Genomic DNA, 26,087 nt, shown 5'->3' with positions numbered 1-26,087 from the left:
GCCAGGAATGGGTGTGCATGTGAGTGCACCGGCCTAAGGCTGCAAGGCTCGGTGCTAAGAGAAAGTGGAGGTGAGTGAGGGCAGGTCAAGGAGCAAGGGAGTTCGCAGGGTCAGGCCCCAGGGGCACTAGTGGGGTTGAAGTCAAAAGCAGGTAGCTGGCAACTGAGAATCAGCAAGAGGGGGTGGGAGGTCTTGGAAGCCAGAGCCTGGGAAGATTCCCAAGAGGAAACGTGGAGGGCATGGGGGTGGGGGGTGCAGGGGGCAGGATGCAGAAAGGTGCCAGGCCAGTGATCACAGAGCATAGTACTAACTATCCTGAATCTTGGAGAATTAAACACCAAATCTGTCCTTAGAGCTAAGCAATCATCTGGGATCATCTTTCTCCTGGAATCTGAGATGATGTAGGTTAACCAGCTTCCAAAAGACAAGGAGCTCCAGAAGGCAAGGAGCAAAAAGATGAAGAACACACTCAGACTGAGAACAAGGGCAAGCAGCAAAAGCCCCTCTCCAGATGGCTGGCCCAGCTCTGCAGGCACGAGAGTGAGGTGGGTTAGGAGCAGGAGTTTTGGAGCCACGTCGTCTGAGTGTGACTCATAGCTCTGCCATTAGCTGTGTGATCTGGGCAAGTTCCCTAACCTCTCTGTGCCTCACTCTCCTCAGCTGTAAAGTGGGAATAATAATGTATTTGCCTTATAAGGCTGCAGAGAGGATTAAATTAGCGAATATTTGGAAAGTACCTGGAACAGCGCCTGTACCTAGTGAGTGTGAAGGCAGTGCAGACACGAGGGCCTTCCTTCCTGGAGGGACACCAGTGCTGGATGACCACTCGAGGTCCCTTCGGTACGGTTCCCACCTAACACTGCTCTTCCTTTCCCACAGCCAAGAAGACAATTTCCCCCAGAGGATCCTCTGTTCTCCCACTTTCCAGCTCTGAACCCCAAGGGGACAGGACCATTCAGCATCCACTGAAGAACAGAAGCAAAGAGTGCCAGATCAAGGCTGGGGACAAAGGTACAGAAATGAGGTCCAGCACCTGCCCTTTGCCTCAGTTTCTCCTGAGGTCTCCTCCGTCCTGCAGGCCAAAACACAGCTGCATAAGTCACTGGCAACAAGGCACCACCAACTGGGTTTCCACCTCTGCCTCCAGAAGCAGAGGGCCAGCATCTTCTGCGTCCTTCAATCCACTCTATTTCTGCACTGCTTAGAAGGAGTCACTTCTCAGATCTTCATAAGAAGAAAATGAGGGATGATGGGGTCAGGAGAAGCCACTGGCATGGTACACGGGCATGCAAGATCCCTGCATAGCCATCCCGGCCATAGAAGAAACTGGAACCTCTCCCCACAAAAGCTTCATCCCTGGAGACCAGAGAAATGTGTTTGACAAGGCCCTGTCTGTCTCCCTTGCCTGATGTAGGTGCTCAATTAATACACATTAAGTTATTTCTGCCAGGAACCTGTATCCTGAGCAGCGAGAAGAAGCTGGGAAGGTACCACCACCGGACAAGCCTTCCATCTTCTCTTCCCACCTCACCCCGCCTCTGTTCCTTGGTGTCAAGAGTTCACAGTATGATACATAACACAGACATACACACAGCGTGTGATAAATCCTTTGGCCCATTTTAAAAATTGCCACCGGCCAGCTAAGCTTTGGAAATGGAGCGCCACACTGGAATCCCAGGGGCCAAGAAAACAGACTAAAAAAACCCCAGAATGGTGGGCTCTACCCGGGCCTCCCACAGCCAGCAATGAGTATAAAGAAACACAGGCTGAAAATTCCAACCCTGGGTCGCTGAGGCATTTGTCTCTGCGGAGCTGCGAGAGGCCAAACCACACACACACACAAGAGCACACACACACACATACAGGCACACGGAGCTTGGCAGCCCGTAAGTTCCAGAGCTGGTAACACAAGCCACGGAACCGACTGCCAAGACAAGCAACAGAATGAGCCAGGCCCAGTTTCATTGGCCACCATACGCTGCATATGGCCCGGGACGCAGCCAAAACAGTGTTCTCACCCTCCTCAAAGGCATAGGAGACCCTCTGTTTTCAAACACACCTCCACAGAGCCTTAATTAAAGGAAAATGGAAAAATAATGTGCCTGCTGCTCTCCCCCTGCCTATAGAGGTATGCGCACACACATACCCGTACACACTCACTCTATTTTTCTCTTCCTCCCACTTCAGTTTCAAACATAATTCATTCGCATGGAAAAAAAGCAAACTGCATCCTGCAGCAGAAAAGAATGTAGCTTGCCCTCAGCCCTGGCTCTGATTGCTCAAGTTGAGCTGGGGCTGAATGAATACAGAGCAGGCGAACCTAGTGTCTGCCCTGGCCCCTCTCTTCCAGAGGGGAGCTGGAAACACAGACACTGGTGCGAGAGCCAGCCCACTGCAATGCCAGCAGCCCCACAACAAACAAGACCTGGAGAGCCTAGACTTCTCATCCTGCCACGGGTTCTGCAGGTTGGAAAAGATGTCCATACATCCTGCAAACAGGTGGGGGAGACAACCAGACGTTGGTGGCTGCAAAAGCTAGGCAGTGAGCGGGGAGATCCTTGTCCAAATCCTTCCCTAGAGGACTCTGTTACCACTGATGAAGACATCTCCTTGGAGGTGGCTGCAACCAACCTAGAAGAAAAGTCAGAAACCTCCACACCCATGCCTTCCAGCAGTCCTTCCAATCGCACAGCACCCAGCTCTTTAGGAAGACTCTGGAGCTTCCTCCAGCTCTGAACCAAAGCCAAAGCAGAGAGAGAACAGAAGAGTCTTTGAGAAATCCGTCCTCCCTGTTTTAAACAAGGCAAGACCTTGACCAGTCAGGGGCATGAGAATAGATCTTGCTTCTCTTCCCTGGTCCTCAGGTTTGTATAAAATCAGAGCCAAGCTCACACCTGATCCCTGGTTAAACTCTCCCCTAGAAACCTGCAAAGGAAGATAAGGCGTCCATCAGAGCTGCAGCCAGATTTGCTGGAAAGATGAAAGCAATGGGAGGTGTTTTAAAAAGCCTCAGGGAAGGGAGGTTGGGGGAAGGGAGATGATATGAGAACACAGTTCATTGCAGGGCTTTAAACGATAAGTAGGCACCCAGCGGCGGGTCAAAGCTTCAGTTTCTGACGCTCCTCAAACTACGACCCTGGCAGAGTCCACCAAGATTTAAACCTGGGTACACACACCTACGCAGTCTGCAAGTCCTCTTTTGAGAGACAGATCTGAGCTCCTCTGCCCTGAGCACATGTGGTCAGACCATAGCCCGATGCCCTGGATGCCAGCAGGGAGTGGGCACCTGGGCAAGGGTCAAATAACCTTGCAACTAGAGCTGACCCAAAGGGTCAGTTGATTCCCCTTCCAATCAGCCTCTCCATCGCCAGCCGCATAGATGGCCCGTCCACTCCTGCAGAAGAGCCAACGCCTTCCCGTTTTCCCAGCTTCTCCCAGTGACCCTGCAAAGCCTGGGTCTGCCACCCCAGGGTCCGGGGTCCAGGCCCTAAGGCCCAATCCCTCAGCCTCCTTTGAAGGGAGGGGCAAAAGAGAGCCTTCTAAACTGGGCTGGGCAGGAGAGGAGGGGCCAGTTACCTAAAGGAGCCGGCTTGCCTCCTTATGTAACCTGGCCTGGGAGCTGGGGGAGCCCAAAGGGTCCCCGGCCGCCCCAAAGCCCCCTCCCAGCCCAGACCCCGGGAGCAAGGGCCCTGAGAGAAGCCCTCTTCATTGGATCGAGGGCCCCAGCCCTTCTCAGTACCCTTCTCCACGTCCTCAGGGAGCCGCGCTTCCTCCCTGCGAGGGACCTGGGGGCGGGCACGACTTGCCAGCAGGTCCCTGTCATCCCTCCACCACCGGCGCCCTGCACCTCCCTGGCCTTTCACCCTCCATCTCCACCCCCACGGCCCGTCTCCGCCGCCAGTTTTCTCCCCACTCACCCGCCTTCCCCGCCGCCCGAGGAGAGCACCTCCCTGCAAACGGACGGGGGAGAAGAGCGCGGGAGGGAGGCGGTGAGAGCGCCCCGGCGGCCCCAGGAGCGGACGGAGCCTTCCGTCCCAGGGCGCGAACCAAAGCGAAGCCACCGGCTCCCAGGCGCCTCGCGGGAGGGGCCCGCGCTGCAGCGCCCCCCGCCGGGACAGCTTGGGGGCCCGGGGCTGCGGGAGCCTGCCCGCCGGGCCGCGGGTTCCGGGGCTCGGCGCGCTCCGCCCGCGCGGGGCGGCCCTCCCAGGTGCCCGCGGCCGGCGCGCCCCACCCCGCCCCGCCCCGCCCGGGCGCCCCCCGCGCGCGCCCTCGCACCCACCGTGCAGAAGCCGCGGGCGGAGGCGGCGCCCCCGGGGCGCGGGCCCGGCTGCCGGCGCCGTGCCCGCTCAGCGCCGCTGCCGCCCGGCCGCCGAGCTCCGCCCGGTGCCCAGGCCCGTCCCGGCCCGGGAGCCGCCGCGGCGCCAGCCCCGCCGCCGCTGCAGCGTCCGCCGCCGCCAGCGCCCCCCGTCGCGGCCGCCGAGCGTCCCTCCCGCAGGCTGTGGCGGGCGGCGGGACGGGTTGCATCAGCCCCGGCTATATAGCGGCCCCTGGGCGGCGGGGAGGGGTCGGGAATGCGGAACCTGCCGAGCTGCCAGCTCCAGACGTCAGAGGGGGACGGAGAGGAAGGGAAGGAGGGGACAGGGGAGGAGGGGGTGTGGATCCGGCCCTTCACACCCACTGACCTTCACCTCCCCCGCCTCCTTTCGCGCCCTCCTCCCGCGGCTCCCCGCGCTCCTCTCCCCGCGCGGGCGGCCCCGGCCCCGCAGCGCCAGCCCGGGCTCCATCGCGTCCCGCGGCTCGCCCACCCCGCGGGGCAGGAGCGCGGGAGAGAGCAGGACGCGGCGAGCGGTTATGTAAGAGCATCCCCCGCGCACAGCCGCCCGGCTTCCACCCCGAGACAGCAGCCGCGGCTCCGGGAGAGAAATGAGGGGGCGGCGGGGGCACAAGTCAAAAGCCCCCTGAAGCATACGTAGCCTGTGTTGAACCATCTTCCTCAATCCTTAGCGCTTTTTCCCAAACGGAGAGCAAGAGGATTTCAGCACATTTTCATCCTTGGACACTTCACGACCGAGTGACTGAGGAAATGGTCTCGCAAGCCTGTTTTATTTTTCTGTGGAGAAGGATGGGCAGAGAATTAAGGCATTCGGGGGCCTCTACCCCCACCCGCTAGCCCACCTGGCACCGCGGGTGCCCTTAAGGCCTGGGGTCGGTCACTGCAAGAGGCCTGGCTCCTCTGGGGCTGCAGGCTGAGCCCAGCACGTTCTCTATGGCCCGCACAGTTTGACCCCTGGGCTTTTTGCCCCACTCCAGCAGGCTTCTCCTTTCTGCTCACAGACACTCCAGTGAGCAGACCCAGCCCTCACCCCACCCCAAATGGCCTTCTTCCCCGTTACAACTTCCGTTGCCAACTCTGCTCCCACCTTCCATCCTCCTAGAGAGGTAGGTGGTTAGGGGTGACTCCAGAGGAAATGTGTCCCCAGGGTGCCCTCCAGTATGGAAAGTCACAGAGACACAAAGCCCTAGAGCACACGCATTGCACCTGAGACCTTGGCACCATGGGTGGCATCTCCTACTTTCAGACCCCCTGCGTGCTCAGCCCACCCCTTTCTTTCTGCCTAAGCCAGATAGAGGTGACAGTGTTTATATTCAGTGACCTTCAGCCTCCTCAGAATGATGTCAGGTCATCACTCACAGAAGAGAGGAAGTGAAAGAAAAAGTTCATGCCTTCTTGGAGTGCAGATGCTCAGAGTGAAAGAAACAACAAGACTTTAGACAGATGGGAGCAAAGGAGCAAAGCTGAACGAGCATGTCTCTCCAATGTGAGTACAGCGAGGTTTTCTTCTCATTTTCCTGATGCAGTGAAATCTTTCTGGGTAAGAGAACTGGTCTTATGGAAGGAAAGACAGATCAAGTCCCAATGATATTGGCTGATCATTTTCACCTTCACATCAGCTCTCTCCCTCAAACCATTGAAGTTAGCAAATAAAAAGAAAGTAAAGTCCTGGAAGAATATGCAATGGAAAATGAGTCGTAATTTGATAGTCTTGTGGAAGAACATGCCTCTCAGCCCCAGAAAGTCTAACTACACCTTTACTACATCATAAAGATCAAAGCTGGGTCCTATGAAACTGGCTTGTGATGTTTCCCCCATGAGACCGAGGTCTGGATGTTTATATGGAAGAAAACACTGAACAGGGGCAATGTTACATTATGCATCTTCATCTGGGACTTAACGGATCCTAAACGGATCTATGTGTGGGGACTAATAATTAGTGTGTGTGGTTAGAGCAAGTCCTCTCCAGGGCCTAATTTGGACATGGCTGGAGTTATCACAAATTTTTCAAAAACAGGGTTTTTTTTTGATTTTCTAAGTAAAAAAAAAAAAATGCCGTAGTGAATTCTTAGGTGAAGGGCAGGATGGTATCCTAAAATCAAACAAGAAGTTGAGACTAGCTGTCATATATTCTGCAAATTACAGAGACCTGTTTATGATGGTTTCTTCCTCCTGCTCTTCCTTTGCTCAGTCAAACACCTACCAGGAGAGACCAGGAGACATGAGCCTCCCACTCTCTTCCCTAGGGTGGGAGGAGAAGTTACATGGTAGTGATTTAGGGGGTAGTGTGGTTTAAAGTTTAAAAAAATTCACACACACACACATATATATATGCATACATATTCAAGGCTGAAGTATTTGAAAAGAACAATTGTGAGCACAATTCTCCCCAATGAGAATTTTATAAAACAACAGGCAACATGTCTAATTTATTAATAATAGATTAGCACCCACAGAAATGCCACCATCTCTAGGGAAAGCCCAGCATCTTCTCTTTAATCTCCTAACACAATAAATCTCCGGAGGGTGAAGAGATAGTAAATTCTCTGGTTAAAATGCTGGGCCAGGTGGGGTTAGGGAAGGAAGGAGGGTAGTGGATGTCTGTTGTTCTCCTCAGCATTCCTTTCTTTGAAGAACCACTACTCCCCTTCTCCCTGTGGCCCTGGAGGGGTGTCAATCCTGGTGCCCCATCACCCCCACCCAAGTGCAGGTGTGTGGCCTGAGCTGGCCAATTAGAGTAGTCCATTTCTAAAACTACAGTGATTGGTTTGGGGTGGGCACATGACCCAAACAGGGCCAATCAGAGTCTTCTCTGAGATTTGATATGTGAATGTTAAGGAAGAGGGGAGTTGCTTTCCTTTAAAACACCAGTGTAAGAATGTCGTTTGTGGCTATGGGTAGCCATTTTTCCTGTCATGTGACAAGAGCTTGACCGAGAATGGAACCAACACACAGAGGAAAAAAGAGCCAAGACATGGAAAGAGAGAGACAGCCACGAGATCATCATTTGAGTCCCCGAACCCAACGTGCCATAAGATCATGCTGAATCGGTCTTTGGACTTCACAGTGATGGAATCAATATATCCCCTTTCTCTTTCTTGCTAAGATAGTTTGAGTTGAGTTTTCTGATACTTGCCACCAAAAGAAGGCTGAAGAATACGTAAATAAAACGGCCCAAAGCCACGCTTATAAAGGACTGCTGAACTGAGACCCTGGAATTTTATCTGCTTATTATTCTTGCTCCATCCATCAAACGCCACTCAACCATCTAAGGCTAAATACAGAGCTGCACTGAGCTGCCTTCTCACAGCTCAGGCTTCAGTTAGTCATTTAAATAATTTAGTCAGACAACCTTGTTTGAATGTCTGCCCTGAGCCATACACCATGTGCCATACTATTTGAGGAGGCAAAGCAAAAAGAAGATACCACCCCTGCCCGTAAAGGATGACAGACTAGAGGCCCAGCAAGACGGATGATATTCATAAAAATGGGGAAATGAGGACTTAAGTGATCTAGGGAAAACCTGATGCATTCTGCTGCCAGAATATTATGTTTCAAAATATGTCCTGAAAACACCTGGGAAGAAGATGTAAGATCCATGTTGGGGATGTCATTGTGTAAGTCATCCGTATACAGGTGCTCCCTGAAATGACCAGGACTGTAGACAGAATCACCAAACTCCTTTAGATCAAAGATAATTTTTAGAAATATTACATTTCAAGTAATAGGTGATTAACAAATAAATTTTGAATTAATGAATGAGTGAACAGAAGCTGGTCTAGGACTTAGTCTTGGGAGATGCTGATAATTAACAAACTGGAGAAATAAGAAGCAAAGAAGTTAACAGACAAAAGGTGCCCCAGGAGATAGAAGAAAGAAAGGCACATACATAGAATCACAGAACCTCAAGGCTCCTCAAATCCCCTCTCCCTTAACACAGGAGTGGGCTTCCCCACTACCATGGAAGCCAAAATGGGTTGTCAGTATGGTCAAACATAACATAGAGAAATAAGATCTGAGATGACTTCGTAGTATTTGTTCAGATCTGGAAGGAACATTATAACCTTAGGGATGTATAGTCAAGAGGCCTCAAGTCGTTTTTAAAAGAGAGAGTTTAATCTGAAAATGTAGACATAATTCTACAAAGATGCTTCCACCTGGCACCCACGTAATGCTGCTTCTAGAGAGATTGAAGAACCTTCTCTACTCTTTCCTTTCTGCTTAGTCCCTGCCACCCCACTCCCAGAACGCCTTACCATGGACTTGCCAGGTTCCTCCATAAAATGTTTGGACTTCAGTTTCCTCATCTGTTAAATGGACAATAATGGTGCCTACATTAGAAGGTTGATATGAGGATTAAATGTGATGCATATAACGCATCATATCAATATTTGCTACATTCTAAGAGTTCAATAAATTTGGCTGTATTCAGCATCAGCATCAGCATCATCACCATCAACATTATATTTTAGCCAACCCATTTAGCCCTACTGCTATGGAGCCCTCTTAGATCTGTCAGACCCACAGTGATTTCTGCCTCTTCAAACCTGAAGTAGCACTTCCCTGCCCATCTAACATCTAATCACATACGATTTTAAATTGTTCTCTTTATTTCATATATGTATTGTCATTCCAATATGCTGAAAGTTACCTTAGAGGTAGGAACAACATCTTACATTTTTAAAACTCCCATAGCACCTACCATATACTGAGCTTATGGTTGGCACTCAATGGACACTTCAGGAAATGATGGGCAGGAGCCAGGAAATAATTTCTTTTGTATCCCCAGTAATGTGGAAAGCAGTCTGGGCTCTTGGCACTTGATATTCGTAGAACAGATGCTGAGCAGAATATAAGGATCAGTCACTCATTGTGCAGCACAAACTTGCAGAATATTAAAGTGAGGAAGGGGCCATATTTTATAGATGAGGAAATTGAGGCCCACATTGGTGACACAGATCTAGCTGAACAAAAGTTATGATGGGAATGAGTCTCAGGACTCGTTTTATGCTATGTGTTTTAAAACAACCACCAATAAAAAGTTATTTCAGCAAATGTTTATTGAAGGGGGAAAAAAGTCCCCTAGGTTTTCTGGCGGGAGGTGGCGTTTCCTCTTACACTCAACAATTTTGGTGGTGTGGTAGAGAGAGGTGTGGGAAGGAGCCAAGGGGCCCTATGACTGGGCTGTTGTGTGGGCCTGGGTGGGGGAGGGGTGGGGTTTTCACTTTTAGGAAAAGCTCTTCCAGCTCCAGGCGATCCAGGCCAAGTTTTGACGCCCGCTTTTCTAAGCACACTGCAGTTGGCCTAAGTGTGTCTTCCAGAGAGCCCCACTCTCCCAGTTCAGGACCTGGGCTGAGGGAGTGAGTCCCCAGGTCTGGCTCACAGAAACTCCCCCCAGGGCCCAGAAAAGTTCCCCACCCTTGGAACCTGGAGGGAATCTACTTGGGCAATGAGGATAAAAAGTTGACCATTAGAACTCACTGCTGTGCAAGGAGACACCGCCGGGCTGGCCTCAGGACGAGGCTCTGAGGCAGGTCACACGCCCCGCAGAGGGAGGCCTCTGGACAACGGCTTCTTTGGCAGCCCTGGCCTGGCTCACAGGCTCCCTTTCAGGTTTTATGCCCACGTTTCCCTGCCCTCGCCTCCCCCCTGTGTTTCTCTATCTCTTAAACACACCTCCCTAATCCTCTCCTTCCTCCTTTTTAAAGCCTGCCTTTCCTTTCAAATACTTCCTCAAATGCCGACTTGTTATTTTTGTGCCCTCCCCTTCAAGAGCCTTCCCTCAAGAGCTCTGGCTGAAACTATGCTTCAGACCACAGGGCCGGACGTGTACTCATTCATTCGTTCATTCATTTGTTCAAATATTTGATTATCTACAGGTGCAGGGCTGTGGCAATACAATCATGAACAAGGCTGGCCCAGTTTTTTGGTGAATGAATAATTAGCTAATTAACTAAATAATTACAAATGTGCAAAGGAGAATTAAGGAGTGTTATGAGATTGGTACAGAAAGCATTGGAACCAACCTCCCTCTACTTGTCAGAACCTCTTATCCAAGTCAGATTGGTGCCCCGGCTCTACCCACTCACTGGCACGGGGGCAGGCGTCCTTTAAAAAACCTGCCTGGGGACATGCCCCCCCCTCCAAGGGTCAGTTTCAGTGCTACAGGGGATCTCCTCAGACTCCGCCGGCCAGCCCTACCTCTCCCAGACCCGTTCATCATCTTGGGGTCTCAGGTTGTGATCCATAACCATGTGTGCCTTTGTCACCTGGTTACCTGGTCTTTTAATACTAATGCATCACGCAAGGCAGTAGATCATAGTGGTAAAGAGTGTGGATTCTGGAACTAGGCTGTCGCTGTTTGCATTTTGTCTTTGATGCATATTAGCTGTGTGGCCTTGGGCAAGTTACTTAACCTCTCTGTGCTCAATTTCATCATCATCAAAATGGGGTGTGTGTGATAATACCCAACCCATAGGGGTATTATAAAGATTTAAATATATAATGTACAAAGAGTTACAGCCTGTAAAGCGCTTGGAACAGTGCTTAGCACAAGTCAGGGCTCAGGAAGGGAGCTCTTGGATGCTATAGTTTGAATCTCCCCCAACAAGATGTCCAGCCTTGGGTCCTGGACCTCAGCCTGAGTCAGAGTCTCAGGATGCTTGCCAGTGAGAAGAGGTTGGAAGTTTTTGAAAGAGACAAGATACTGGCAGCAATGAAGACTGCCCAGAAGCTAAACAGACAAGAGCACTGAAGCCAACCGGATGTGCAATGTGTTGATCTCAATTCCCTATCCCAGGGGCCACTCCAACTGTCCACTGCTCGAGCAATGAGAAGGGAGCCCAGAGACCTGGTATTCAGCAGGGCTCACCCACCTCTACCTTCTTATGTGGCCCTCGACAAAGATCATTTCTGTGCTTCAATTCCTTTTTTTTCGGTGAGGAAGATTAGCCCTGAGCTAACATCTGTTGCCAATCCTCCTCTTTTTGCTGAGGAAGACTGGCCCTGGGCTAACATCTGTGCCCATCTTCCTCTACTTTATATATGGGATGCCTGCCACAGCATGGCTTGATAAGCAGTACATAGGTCCGCACCCAGGATCCAAACCTGCAAACCCCGGGCAGCAGAAGCAGAGCACGGGAACTTAACGACTATGCCACCGGGCTGGCCCTCCATTCCATTTTTTAATGGCAGAGGATAATATTCATAGAATCATGGAGTTTGAACTAAAATTGACCTTAGAGAGTCCATATTACAACCCCCGTATAGTCCATCTGAGGAAATTGAGACCCAAAAATGTCATGTGACATGGGCAGCAGGGGCTAGATTCAATCCCAGCCCCCACGACTTATTCTCTTCTCTGAGATTCATTAAACTCTTGGGTAAAGTGAAGATAGGCATTCCTACTGCATAGGGTCACCATGAAGACTAAACAAGACCACATATGATGCACCTAATCCAGGGCCTGCATATGGCCGGGTAGGTACTCATAAGGGCATGTCCCAGTGTCACATGACTGGGTGGAAACCCCTTCCTTACCTTCTTCACAGGGTTGACAAAAGAACAAAGCGAAGCAATAGAAGACTCAATCCGGTGATTGAAATGCCATGTAATCATTCTGTGCTGTTAACGTTACCCATTCAATTAAGACTTACTAAACCCATTTGGGAAGCTGGCCAGGGTACTAGGAATTAAGGGGTTAATGTCCATGTGTAAAAACTTAGTTTCTGGTTCCTGCAGGTTTCTCATTTGGGACTAGGCCTCTCAAAGAAGAAAGGGCTTTTCCAAGCCACAGTGCTTAGCAAGCACTGTCTCACGGAAAAAACTTGCTTGAGGAGGGCATCATCGCCTGTCACCTCTCCTCCCGCTGTTACTGAAGCATCAGGGTAAAGTGCATGCGTGGCCGGGCGTTGGCTGTCAGCCTCCTTTGAGCGGAACTGGGAGGCCTGAGTCCACAAATGCTATCACTAGGTCAGCCGCTCAGGAACGTCCACCCAGGACAGCTGCACCCTCTCCCTGGCGGAGGCTCACTGCCTCGAGCCAGTGTGGAACCGCAGCCAAGTGCCATCGCACCGCACACCCAGCCTCGGGGCCATCCAGAGATGAGCCAAGGCCCACAGGCCCAGAGTCAAAGGAAGCTAGCCAGGTGCTCTTTAAAAGAGGACCATGAGCAGTAAAGTAGGAATCAAAATAAAACAAGTCCAGTGGAAATACAGAGCTCTGCCCATCAGTGGAAGAAGAAAGACTGGTTCCAAGTACTCAACTTTTAAGGTCAGAGAAACCTCGTCCTTAGACCTCCCCTTGCATCTCATTGGCCAGACTGGGTCACATGCCCACCTCTAGACCAATCCCTGGCCAGGGCACTGGGATGATTGTAATTGGCTTTGTCACTTGCAGGAGGCCTGGGTACCTGAGCTAAAGAGATTGAGGCTCTGCCCACAGGGAACAGGGGAGGTGGGCTGTTAGAGTCCCAACCAGTGATAACCTACTCCAGCCATCAGTTCTCATCCAGCAAAGCCGTGTTAAGACTTAATGGAGGGGCCGGGCCCGTGGTGTGGCGGTTAAGTGCATGCACTCCACTGCTGGCAGCCTGGGTTTGGATCCTGGGCCCGCACCGACGCACCGCTTGTCAGGCCATGCTGTGGCGGCGTCTCATATAAAGTGGAGGAAGATAGGCACGGGTGTTAGCTCAGGGCCAGTCTTCCTCAGCAAAAAGAGGAGGATTGGCATGGATGTTAGCTCAGGGCCGGTCTTCCTCAGCAAAAAGAGGAGGATTCGCATGGATGTTAGCTCAGGGCTGATCTTCCTCACACACACACGAAAAAAAGACAATGGATTGGGGCTGGCCTGGTGGCGCAAGTGGTTAAGTGCACGCACTCCTCTGCAGTGGCCTGGGGTTCGCCGGTTCGGATCCCAGGTGCGCACTGACGCACCGCTTGTCAAGCCTTGCTGTGGTGGTGTCCTATATAAAGTGGAGGATGATGGGCACGGATGTTAGCCCAGGGCCAGTCTTCCTCAGCAAAAAAAAAAAAGGAGGATTGGCAGATATTAGCACACGGCTGATCTTCCTCACAAAAAAACAAAAAAAAAGACTTAATGGATTGAACATGACTTTGAGGCCAAAGAGCTGGGTCCAAATTGTGACCCTTACCAACTGAAAAACCTGGAGTGGGACTCTTGGCCTCTAAGAGCTTCAGATTCATCTAAGGAGCCTGTTGTGAGGTTCAAATGAGATAATTTAATGTTCATGCAAGCCCTTTGGAGACTTTAACATCCCACATTGTAGGATGTCCTCCATCACAGTATCATGATTGGTGAAAGTGGGGCCACATGAATAGATCTTCTGTGGAAGGGAAAGTGTTTGTAGTTGTCTGTGGGGGACACTCATTCCTTGCTCTTTTACAGGCCATGGCCAAGTGATCCTTTTTGGCCAAGGTCAACTGTAGTACCTACTCTTAATTATAGTAATACCAGGCTCATCCTTTATCTGAAAACAATATATATCATTTAAGGTTGTAAGGGCCTAAAATGTATGTGTCCTTTTTACAAAATCCTAAATCGCAATGCAAACTACTTTGGTGTGTATATATTGATGTGTATATGTATAAAATCCAAACAAAATTATGCCATTAGAACTATTTGGGAAAATGTCCAATAAATATTAAATGCGTTTTAAGCATGCAACAAAATGTCAAAGTTCATCAGTGCTTCACAACTGGTCTCCCATAGGCCATGGCGCTCCAGGCTGGTTGCTATAGTCAAAAGATAAGATCACCTTAAGCTTGAACACCAGTCTTGGTTTAATCTAGCACAGAGCTTTCTTCCCCAGAGTGACATCAGAAACAGAACAATGCTTGGTTGATGAAGGAACGAATGGGGACTGGGGGATGTGCCAGGTCACTTAGGCAAAAGAAACAGAGGTATATTGCTGTTTTTCCTGCCTGAGCCATTGGCATGGTCCCATTCAGAGGTATTTTCTTTGGTCCTCAGAACAAGTATGGGCTTGAAAGCTCTGGCTCTGAAAAAGATCTTCTACCCCAACATACAGTGGAGAGAGGTCATCCTGTCAGGCATCTGATCGTCTATCCTGAGTGCAAGGGATCGCTATGGCCAAAAGGGAGCAACACTCAATCGATTGGAATCAGCTCTTTAAATAGTTCACTTTTTTCATGGTAGCTATTATTAATTGAGCACTGACTATAAACAAAGCACTGCTTTAAATTTATTAATTCATTTAATCCTCACAAAAACCCATGAAGCAGGCTCTATAATGATCCCCATTTTATGGGTGAGGAAACCGAGGCACAGAATGTTTAGCTAATTTGCTGTTGATCACAGCTAGTTAGTGGGCAGAGCCAGGACTCAAACTCAGACAGTTGAGCTCCGAAGCCTGTGCTCTTAACCATACGCGATATGGCATTTTATTTGTTTTTTAATAGACTTTATTCTTTAGAACAGATTTAGAGATTTCCCATATACTCCCTGCCCCTACACATGCACAGCCTCCTCTACTATCAACGTCCCCACAAGAGTGGAACATTTGTTACAATTGATGAACCTACACTGACCCTTCATTATCACCCAAAGTCCATAGTCTACATTAGGGTTCACACTTGGTGTTGTACATTCTCTGGGTTTGGACAAGTGTATAATGACTTGTGTCCACCATTACAGTGTCATACAGAGTAGTTTCACTGCCCTAAAAATTCTGTGCTCCACCTATTCATCCCTCCTCCCTGCAACCACTAATCCTTTTACTGCCTCTATAATTTTGCCTTTTCCAAAATGTCATATAGTTGAAATCATACGGTATATAGTCTTTTCAGCTTGGCTTCTTGCACTTAGTAACATGCACTTAAGTTTCCTCCATGTCATTTCATGGTTTGATAGCTCATTTCTTTTTAGTGCTGAATAATATTCCATCGTCTGGATGTACCACAGTTTATCCATTCACCTACTGAAGGACATCTTGATTGCTTCCAAGTTTTGGAATAAAGCTGCTGTAAACATTCCCATGCAGGCTTTTGTGCAGACATAAGTCTTCAACTCATTTGGGTGAATACCAAGGAGTGCAATTACTGGATCATATGATAAGACTATGTTTACCTTTGTAAGAAACCGCCAACTGTCTTCCAAAGTGGCTGCACCATTTTGCATTTCCACCAGCAATGAATGAAAGTTCCTGTTGCTCCACATCCTCATGCCAGCATTTGATGTCATCAGTGTTTTGGATTTTGGCCATTCTTCTAGGTGTGTAGCAATACCTCATTGTTGTTTTAATTCGCAATTCCCTAATGACATATGATGTTGAGCATCTTTTCATACGCTTGTTTATCATCTGTGTATCTTCTTTGATGAGGTGTCAGTTCAGGTCTTTTGCCTATTTTTTAATTGAGTTGTTCATTTTCTTACTGTTGAGTTTTACAGTACAGCATTTTTAAGGGTGCACTCATGAATTCATAGAATGTCAGGGATGGAACGACCTCAGAAATCATGCAGTCTATCCCCTCCATTTTACGGAGGTAAAAAATAAGGCCCAGAGCCCAAGAGTTCAGTGCTCCTTCATGACAGTGCGTGTCATCAGGCAATTTCCTCTGTGAGCAGTTAGCTCCCCAAGGACGGGAGTCACACCTGACCATCTGTCTGTCCTTCCCTCACACTGTGCCTGGCACACGTTCAGTGACTGTCTGTGGGAGGGAGGAAGGAATGACTTTCCTCCAGCATCAATGCACCCTGTCCAAAGGGCAGGCTTCTCTGACTCTGCTCTAATCTGTGAGAGAGGGAGAGAAGAGAATTAACATTCTAGATCTTCCATGGTGCAACGGTCAGGGCAGAGGCCAGATCAGAGTATAATTCTTAACCTTGGCCATGTGTCAGCATCACCTACGGAGACTGTTAAAAACTGGATGCCTGAGCCCCATCCTCAGATGTTCTGGTTCCATACATTGTTCTAGCATTTACTGTGCGCTGGATCCTACGATAAGCCCTTTACATGAATTATCCTATTTAATCCTTCCTTACACACTTCTAGATGTGGGCCATACTATCATCCTCCCTCTGCAAATGAGGAAACTATGGTTCAGAAGGTTAAGGGACCCTGGGTGAGCTAGTAAGTGCTGGAGCTGGCATGCAAATAAAAACAACCTAGAGTTGTCGGCCAGCCTCTGTCCCACACACGTGAGTGCATGTACACACGCACTGGGGTCTTTATGGTCAACCTTGTGCAAAGCCTACACTTTGAGCCCCTGGAAGCTAAAAGTGGGGACAGGAGTCCCCCAAGAAGGCTTCCACAAAAAAGCTCTTCCCAGGGGTGTAACCACAGGGCAGCCCATGCAGGGGCCCTGGGAGCTACTTGTGAGGCCCAGAATTAGAGCCCATCAGCTCCATCGAGAAGAGAGATTGCGGACGCCTGCACCCCTGTTCTAATTTGCACACTGTTCAGGGAGAGCCCTCACTCTTTTATTTTTCTAATACTTAAGTGAATTTTTTATTGAAGTATAACATACGAACAAAAAAGTGAACAAATCTTAAGTGTACACCTCAACAAATGGTCACAAAGTGGACACATCTGATAACCTGCTGTATTTATTTTAGGTAACATCTTTAGGCACCTCCAGTCATCGTAAGGGGTTTCATTGAAAACTTCAAAGCAAACATTTTTTAAACTGCATTTCATATCACAGATAAATGTCCTTTTACATAATGGATATTTACAAAAATAAAAGAAACAAACAGCAACAACCAAAAGCAACAGAGCATTGCAAATCTGAAAAGACCGGAAATCACTGTGTTGCTATTTTAAACCAAATTTGATCTTTTTAGGAGTCAGATTGCTATTTATTCCAGATAATTAAATCCTGGAAGGGGTGCCTCTTATGCAGGGCATGCAACGTGGAATGGCAGTAAAGGGGAGGGCCCTCTCTCCTGGGCTGCGCTTATATTTCCTGTGGCTATGTTTATACATCTCACCATATGTGTGTGCTTTCCAGCAGTCTGCCCACGGGACTCAGACTGAGAGGCAGTGGGCCAGTGGTTCCAGCACGAACTCGACGATCAGACAACCTGGGCTCAAATCCAGGTTCTACCACAGCCTGGCTCAGCGACCCTGGGCAAGCCACTTACCCTCCCGGAACGTCGGTGCCCTCACGTTCAAAATGAGTCCTCATCTGTACCTTCTGTGACTGTGGTGAGGATAAATGAGGTGTGTAAAGTGCTTGTCCCAATGCCTGGCATGTCGATGAACTGTTCCTTAGTCCCTATTAGGATAACCTGCACCCTATTTCCTGGAAAATATGCAGGAAAGAGAGCAGTCAACTCAGATCCAGCAGCAAAGCAGGGAGTAAGGGAGACAGTGAAGGGGAGTCCGTGGAATATTCCTCCTACGTGCAGAAGATCTTTGTCACCTGCCTTCAGGCCCTGACTCAGAATGCTGAGGGGCAGGCTTATTCCTGTAGGTCAGCAGAGACTTCCATGCCGAGCCAGAAATAAAATACTGAGTTTTGAGGTTGAGTCCTGGAAGTCCAAGGTTGTCAAAGAGGGTCCATTCGTCTAGAGGGTCTCTCAGCTCAGGCCTAAATCAACGCTGTCAGCCAGGAAGTTATCCTATGTCAGCCAGCTTGCCTTCAGAAACACCCAGATCCACAGGAGATTGGCTCAAGGAGAGGTTGCCATGAGAACCCAGGGGCCATGTGGGCTGGTAGAATTTGAGCCCCTCCCCCCACACACACGTGCACACACCACACGCACAGACTCACCTTGGAAGGACCTGCAGAACCTGCAGAAGTTGGGTCCCGTGGTTAGGAGAGAACACGTGGTGGCCCTGCTGCTCTGTCTCTCCACACAGCGCTCCAAGCTCCTGGCTCCTAGAAGCCTTGTTAGACTGCACTCAAGGAGGGTGAAGGCACTCTCAGGATAATTGCCCTCCCAAAATAGCTCGCTGCAAATGACCAGCCTTAGGGGCGCTGGGAATCAGGTAGGAAGCTAACCTGGGGCTCGTCAAGGCCCCCGGGAAAAGGGACCCTGAGTCAATTGAGCACTTTCATCCTGCCCCTCTCCTCCCAGCCCCCAGTTCTCCCTCAGGACTGGTCATTAAGCTTTCCCTACTCAGGAGTTACAAGATGAAGGTTTAGAAGATGTACTTCCCAAGGGCTTTTGCATTTTTATGGAGACTCTTGAAAATTGAAATACTTTCAGCCTCAAGGAATAAATCACTTAATAGGGGAACATCCGGCTTGAGGGAGTGGTGATGGGGAGTAGGAAGTAGGAGGGAGATGGGTGAGGGATCAGGTGAGAAACACCCTTACCAAGAAGAATATAGTTCAGGTTTCAAGTCCACCAGGTTTGGGGTTGAGTCCTCCCTATGTGACCTTGGGTTGGAGCCTCAGTTCCCATGTCTGTAAAATGGGATCGTCATGCTTAAGTCACATGACTGTTAGCACAGGGCCTGGCACAACGTCTCAAGGCCTCAAAGTAGGACCAGCCAAGAAAACTGTTGTACTCCCCAGCCAAGAACCACGGTTGGTTCTGACAGTCTGGGCCTGGGCTGGGGTGTTTATCGGTAGAACTGTGTCCAGCTGCCAAGGTCAGACAATGGTGCGAGAGGGGCCTGAAAGCAGGAACAATTCGATAGCCAATACTTTGATGCAATTATGGTTATAAGTTGTTTTTTTCTTTCGGTAGGAGATACTGAGAAGATGGAAAAGCAATAGGCGCTTAGAGTGGGGAAGAGAGAGAGAAGGTGCTAAAGAAGACAGAGAAAGGGAAGCAGGGATGAGCACCTTCCCAGTGTCTGCTTAGCCTGGGGACTCCCAAAACACAAGCACTGCTGAGTAAAAATGCTTGAGCTGTGGGCACAAGACTTGTTTCTCTGCAGGATATTTCTGGCAGTGGCAGTGGCAGTGGCTGGTTTTAGAATTAGTGATGTGTGACGATCTATACCTCATAGTTATCAACTGTCGCTCTAACTACAGTGGGTTGGCTTTTATCAAGCTGGTGTAGCTGCTAGACACAAAGGATGTTGAGCTAGAAGAATCTAGTCGGTTTGGGGAGATCTAGGTTTGAGACAAACCGCCTGGCTCCCTGATAACACTTGGCTGACTTTGCTAAGGGCTCACCACCCTTCTCTTCACGAAAGCAAGGGGATGGAGCAGAGAGCATGGCCCCCTCCTAGCTCTCCCACTGCTGGCTGGGTGAGGGGGGTGGTTCATTCAGGTCTTGAGCCTCAGTTGCCTCATCTGTGAAATGACAGGGTAATTCTACTTGGATGGACGGTGAGGTTAAATGGCATAAGTATAAAGCCACTAGTGCCATGACCAGGGACATATAGGCAGTCAACAAATGTTAACTTTCTTCTTTGACAAGCTAAAGCGTAGACTCTCCACACTCTTTTCTCCTTCTCTCTACACCCCTGCTGGCATGCTATCCACAGCAAATAACAGAAAACCCATCTAACAATGGACTAACTAGGTGTTCATTTTCCTCAAATAAGGAAAAGTCCAGAGATAAGTAGTGGCTGGTTCTGGTTCTGTGGCTCAGCAACGTCCAGACTGTTGTCTCTTTGATTCTGTTGGCTTTGCCCTCATGGTTAAAACATGGCTACTGCAGCTCCAAGCATTGCAGCTCAATTCCAGGCAGAAAGAAAAAGAGAAAGGGGCAGCACCAGCTGTGAGTCCCTTTTATAAAAGGAAAAATTTTCCCAGAAGCCCCAGCAGGTGTCTCATTGGCATGACTGTGTCACATGGTCACTTCTAGGTGCTAGGAAGGCTGGGAAAGCAAACCAGCCTCTATAGGGGAGGCAGGCAAGGAAGAAAGAAAGAAATGAAGAAATGGCGGTTGAGTAAGCCAAGCCACAGTGTTGGCTGCAGTCAGGTTAGATACAATGTTTCATTTATTCATTCAACACGTGAATATGGAGCACCTACTGTGTGCTGAGCTGAGTGCTGGAGAGGACTGGTAAGTAGCATCGGACTTGGTGCTGCAGGGTGTGAGCACGTGACATGTCTATGCACAGGGGATTGTGGGAGCAGCACCTGACTCTGGGGCGAGGGGGTAAAGAAGACTTCCTGGATGGGTGCTGGCAATGACCATGAGTAAGCCAGGTGTCTGGAGTGGAGGGAGGCAGGCTGCCCATGTGGTGTTCCAGGCAGAGGGAACAGCATGTGCAAAGACCTAGCAGTAAGAGATGATGGCAGGCATTCAGGGAACTGAAAGAGGTTCCCCGAGGCCACCAAAGTTTATTCAAACAAGAAAGATCAAACGCAGGGCACGCAGATGTGAAGCGAGTAAATTTGAATAGCAGGATCATTAAAGCGTGATCTGGCCGTCCCTTCCCATGGGGGAGAGAAAGCATGGGCAACCTCTAAATGCTTCTTGAGACACAGAGGCTGCAGGAGAAGCAGAAAGCCTTGGGGAGCTGCTGCGGACAGACTCAGCTACCTCCCTGGCCTGGACATTTGGGAGAGGAGAGACTCAGACCGAGCAGGCTGGGTCCTGCAGCCAGGGAGGGTCTCTGCCTTCCATAGATTGGTTTACAGCAGGCCTTTGCACCTGCTGTGCCCACTGCCTGGAATTCTGTTCCCCTGAGTTCTCACGCTCCTCACACCCACCCCCTCCTCACTCTTCAGATTTCACTTCTGGCCACTCTTCCTCAGGGTAGGCTCTTCTGACCACCCCCCACCCTGCAATACATCAGCTCATGGATGGTCCATGCTCCAGGGACCTCCACCTTGTAGCTGTTAGCACAGTTGTAGTTTTACACCTATTTGTGTGGATTTTTTTTTTTTTAAATTAATGGCTGTCTCTCCTGGTAGACCGTCAGCTCTATGATGGCAGCGACCAAGGCTGGTTTTGCCCACGGCTGTATCCCCAATACCTGCCATTGTGCCTGGTACGTGATAGGAGCTCAGTAAATACGAAGAGCTGGACCATATCAAACTGACAATATGCAGTCATTTTTGACTATAGAATGACAATTTCATATGATTAGTCCTAATATGAATTGAATGAATGAATGAATGAATGAATGAATTCAAGTTTTTCTGAGCACTATCCACTGCAGCATGGGGTTCAGTACAAGAAGGGTCCACCTTGGGCCTGTTCAAGGGCAGGTTTTCCTGAAATTATAAAGAGCTGAGGATCTGGTGCCTGGTCAGGGTCTAGACTTGAGCAGTACTTCTCACTTCAATGCTCATTCAAATCCCCTGGGGATCTTGTTAATGTGCAAATACTGATTCAGTAGGTTTGGGTGGGGTGCAAGACTGTGCATTTCTATAACAAGCTCCCCGGTGATGCCCATGGAGAGGCAGCCAGAGGGAGGGAGGCCAAAATGCAGACGTGGAGCTGTTTGGTGAGGGTCCTCTGTGTCAGACTCAGGGGCTCCACTTATGCTCCTCTCTCTTTTCTTTCTCGGGCAACACAAAATTCAGAAATTGATTTGAAAAGAGATGGGACTCCTGGTCATTACTGTAGGATCTCCATCGTATGGGAAAGAAGCTGAGCAGCTGTCACGTATAAATGAACTTTCCAGATCACTGACACAGCCCTGCATGTGCCAGAAACTGTTTTTCTTTTAATTCCTATTGGTGGAAATGTTTCTAATGTTATTAACTATTATCTTGCCTTCTTAAACAGAGTAAATTGAACAGAACCTGACTTTTGCTTTTTTTCCTTCCTTCTTTTAAAAATTTGTTGGTGAAATATATCATAAATATGAATAAACATACATGTACAATGTAAATATAAAGAATATAAATCAAATGAACACCAATAGTTAAGAAATAACTTATTAAATAACTTAATAAGAATAGTTAAGAGGTAGTTAAGAAAAAGAATATCACAGTAGTACCTTAGGAGCCCTCTCCTTCCCCATCAGAGGTAACCACTACACCAATTTATGTTAATAATGCCCCTGATTTTCTGCATTGTTTTACCAACTAAGAACGTAGCCCCCAAAAATATAATTACTTTTGCCTGTTCTTAAACTTTATATAAATTGAATCCTACTTATGTATTTTGTTGTGACTAGTTCCTTCTGTTGAATGTTGTGTTTTTTTGTTGCCGTATGTGGCTGTGGCTTGTTCGTGTTCTCTGCTGTGTAATAGTCCATTGCAGGCTATACCACAATGCGTTTATTCATTCTGCTGTTTGATGGACGTTTGAGGGATTTTGAATACTGTTACCAACAGTGCTGCCATGAATTTTCTGGCACGTGTCTCCCATGACCACGTGCAAGGCTTCTCTCTACACATACTTAGGAGCCGAACTTCTGGGTCAAGCATTCTGCACATGCTTGGCTTTACAAGGTGCTGCCAGACCAGCTTGCTAAGTGGTTATTCTCTCACCAGCTGTGGGGGAATCCTCATTGCTCCGCATGTTCACCAACACTGGACACCAGCCCACTTTTTAATTTTTCCTAACTTTTCATGTTGCCCAGGGTTTTCATGAATCACGCTGTCTTAGTCCATTCGGGTTGCCGTAACAAAATACCACAGACTGGGTGATATATAAACAATGGAAACTTATTTCTCACAGTTCTGGAGGCTGAAGGTCTGAGGCATGGTGCCACGGTCAAGTGAGGGTTCTCTTCCAGGTCGCAGACTTCTCGTTGTATCCTTACATGGTAGAAGGGTAGGGATCTCTCTGGAGCCTCTTTTATAAGGGTATTACTCTCATTTTTGAGGGCTCTGCCCTCATGACCTAATCACCTCCCAAAGGCCGCACCTCCTAATACCATCAGCTTGGGCGTTAAGATTTAGCATATAAATTTTGAGGGGACACATTCAGACCATAGCACGCACTCCCACTAATCTTGGACTAGACTGTGACACAGCGTTGTTCCTATTACACGAAATGGGCTCAGAGGCTGTGCTGTGCTCTCCTGTCTACTTTTTATTCTAGATTTGTCTCTACCTGTCACACAAACTAACAACCATCTTCTCATTCCTGTCACAGTGTCAAGTCTCCAGCAGCCTTCCCCCCGCCCCGTCTAAGGTGTGCTTTCAAATCTGCTGCGGAATGGGAAGTTCTTCACCCAAATTGTCCCTTGAATTGTGTCTACACAAAGAGTAAACGGATTCTGAAGAAGGATCTGACTGGCTTACCTGTGGGTAAATACATCTGCCGTAGGGGATGAATTCTGTGTGATTTATGTTGGCTGTGAACCGTCTTTTTTTGTTTTCTTTTGAGGGTTGTTGTTTGTTTCTTCCTCTGGTTGTTTCTTCATCTGGTTTTTGTTTTTGTTTATTTTTGCTCCTTTTCTGGTTCTGACAGTATCCCAAATAACTGAGGCTGCTGTATAAATCACCCCTGGAAAAGTGAAGTGCTGATGACCCTTGAATATACCTGTAATTTAATTTTGTATTAAATTGAATTAAATTCATATTTAATTTTGGTTGCTGGTATCCTCCCCAAATACCATGACTTCAACTAGCAGATGGCACATATCCCTATAACAAGAGACACCAAATATTCCAAAGAACCTAATTTTGCCCTCATCAGAAGCATCTTTAGAAACAAAGCTGTTGGAAAATTCTGACTTTTAAATGGAATTCCTGCCTCATGTTGAGTCTGAGTTGACAGATTATTCAATGGACTTATTTGGTGGCAAAAACCAACCATCTTGGTGAAATCTCATTGTTAAAAAATATTTTGGGGCCAGCCTGGTGGCGCAAGCAGTAAAGTGCGCGCTCTCCACTGCGGCGGTCAGGGGTTCGCTGGTTCGGATCCAGGGTGCGCACAGACGCACAGCTTGGCAAGCCATGCTGTGGCAGCGTCCCATATAAAGTGGAGGAAGATGGGCACAGATGTTAGCCCAGGGCCAGTTTTCCTCAGCAAAAAAAAAGAGGAGGATTGGCAGATGTTAGCATAGGGCTGATCTTCCTCACAAAAAATAAACAAATAAATAAATATTTTGACAGAGGCGAAGACTGTGGGTTATGACCAACTCTGGCAGATGTGAGCAGAAAGGGAATTTATTAACAGGATATTGGATAGCTTACAGGATCATCAGGTAGGCTGGAAGACCAGGTTTGAGACCATGCAGACAAGAACAGCACCCAAAATTATGAGACATAACAGGCCTAGGTAAGGAGCACTGGGCACTTCATCTTGCCTTGCCTCCAGCACTGAACACTGGATACAGCCACTACTGCAGGAACTCAAGCTTTCTGCTGAGGGTGCCTTGACCAGAGAGCCTGCCTTGGGTAGAGCCCAGCCACATGCTGCACCCTAGCTGCAAGAGAGGCTGGGAAGACAAATGCATTATTCAGGCTTGGGTTCCATGCCTTGTATTAGAAAACTCAAAGTAATTGTGGTTTAAACAAAATAGAAATTTATTTCTCACTATGGAAAAAAGTTTGAAGGCAAAGAGTACAAGGCTGATCTGAAGCTCCTTCTACTCTGCCTCTGCATGTTGCCTTATGGGCCAATATAGCTGCTTGAGCGTCTGCCATCAAGTCCACGTTTCAGCCATCAGGAAAGAGAAAGGGGCAAGAAAGATGACCCTTCCCTTTACAACCACTTCCTGGAAATCACACACATTACTTACATCTCAATGGTGGAAACTTGATCATTTGGCAACATCTAGCAGCAACAGTGTCTGGGAAATGTAGTCTTTGATCCAGGTAGCTATATGCCCGCTAAAAATTGGGGGTTCTTTTACTAAAGAAGGAGAAAATGGATATCTGGGGAGACGACTGGTGGTGTCTGCCACAGCAAGTTCCTAGCATTTTTGTCTTCTGCACTGGGATGTGGGCTCAGCTCCCTACCAAGGCTCGTAAATGCGTGTCTGTGCAGGATCAGGATATTCCCCAAACACAGAAAGGGGGTTCAGATGCTAGACAATGAAAAAGAATAAAGAGAGAGAATGCAAAATAGCCACTACTCCATTATTGCTGCCCTTAATATAAGTGCAGCAAGCTTCCTAACTGACTCACATAGTATTGGAGCCTTTGAACAAAGGCATTTGCCAGAGGAAGATTGGATGTGGAAAAAACGATCCGGAGGCACAGCTGGAAGTAGAGGCATCCATGCCAGGCAAATCTTTGTTTTTTCACAGGTTTGTGGGACCAGGACAAGAGTTCAAATAAAGACTCACATACTATGTATCTAAATATTTAAAAGCTATAAATCAAGCTGGCAAATTGTTAAATAAAATATGTCTTATCTTCCTACCTTCACAAATGTACCTTCATAACATTCTAGAAGGCCAAGCGTGAACTTAGAATTCTCAGGCTCCTCAGACAGAACGTGGCAGCACAGAGAGAGGGGCAGTCCCAGCTCAGGGCCTGTCCCCCTTTCCTTTCCTCAGCGAGGGGTCTTGCCCAGCTGCATGGTCCTAACACCAGCCTATATCCACGTTCTGTCCACTGCCCGAGCCCCAGCAGCCACCCCTTGGCCGCTGGCTGCACGGGCCACCCCTGAGAGGGAAGATCACGATAATAGGCCCACATGGGCCCTGGAAGCAGGCTTGGGCCATTTGGGCAGAGATTCTGGGGTCCTGAGTACCAGGAGCGAGGTCTACATGGGGGTAGGCGTGGGCTTGGTTGGGCCCTTGATCTTGAGGATCCTCACCTCAGGGATGCAGGGAGGCCAGGGCAGGAATCTCCAAAGGGCAGGGCCCTCTTGCCTGGGTCTCCCGGTGGTCTGGGGTCACACTGTCACACTGACAAGGCAGGCCTGTCCACGAAGTGAATTGAGAATAACCAGCAGCTCTTTTGAGAGTTTTCCCTGTCAGATCTGGGGTCTGAGGATGGCCTCT

At 48.7% G+C, this 26,087-nt stretch overlaps 1 protein-coding gene and 1 pseudogene across 2 annotated transcripts in view; one reads left to right on the top strand and one right to left on the bottom strand.

The window, feature by feature from the left end:
- The window catches only part of JDP2 (Jun dimerization protein 2), a 38,128-nt gene extending 33,662 nt beyond the window's left edge, over positions 1-4,466 (bottom strand). Inside the window, exon 1 of one of the 2 annotated variants that reach the window (XM_058567395.1) lies at positions 4,280-4,466. The gene's annotated coding sequence lies outside the window, so the exon portion shown is untranslated. Of the gene's footprint in view, positions 1-3,917; positions 4,041-4,279 lie in introns of those variants that run through there. The other variant, XM_058567396.1, reaches the window with a different exon arrangement.
- Positions 4,467-4,571: 105 nt separating this feature from the next.
- LOC131420724 (protein CDV3 homolog) overlaps positions 4,572-26,087 on the top strand; it is a 109,633-nt pseudogene continuing 88,117 nt past the window's right edge.

The sequence above is a fragment of the Diceros bicornis genome, chromosome 24 (genome assembly GCF_020826845.1).
Source record: "Diceros bicornis minor isolate mBicDic1 chromosome 24, mDicBic1.mat.cur, whole genome shotgun sequence".
NCBI classification, from domain to species: Eukaryota; Metazoa; Chordata; class Mammalia; order Perissodactyla; family Rhinocerotidae; genus Diceros; species Diceros bicornis.
The sequence above is the reverse complement of the archived record's forward strand: the minus strand, read 5'-3'. Positions and strand labels throughout refer to the sequence as shown.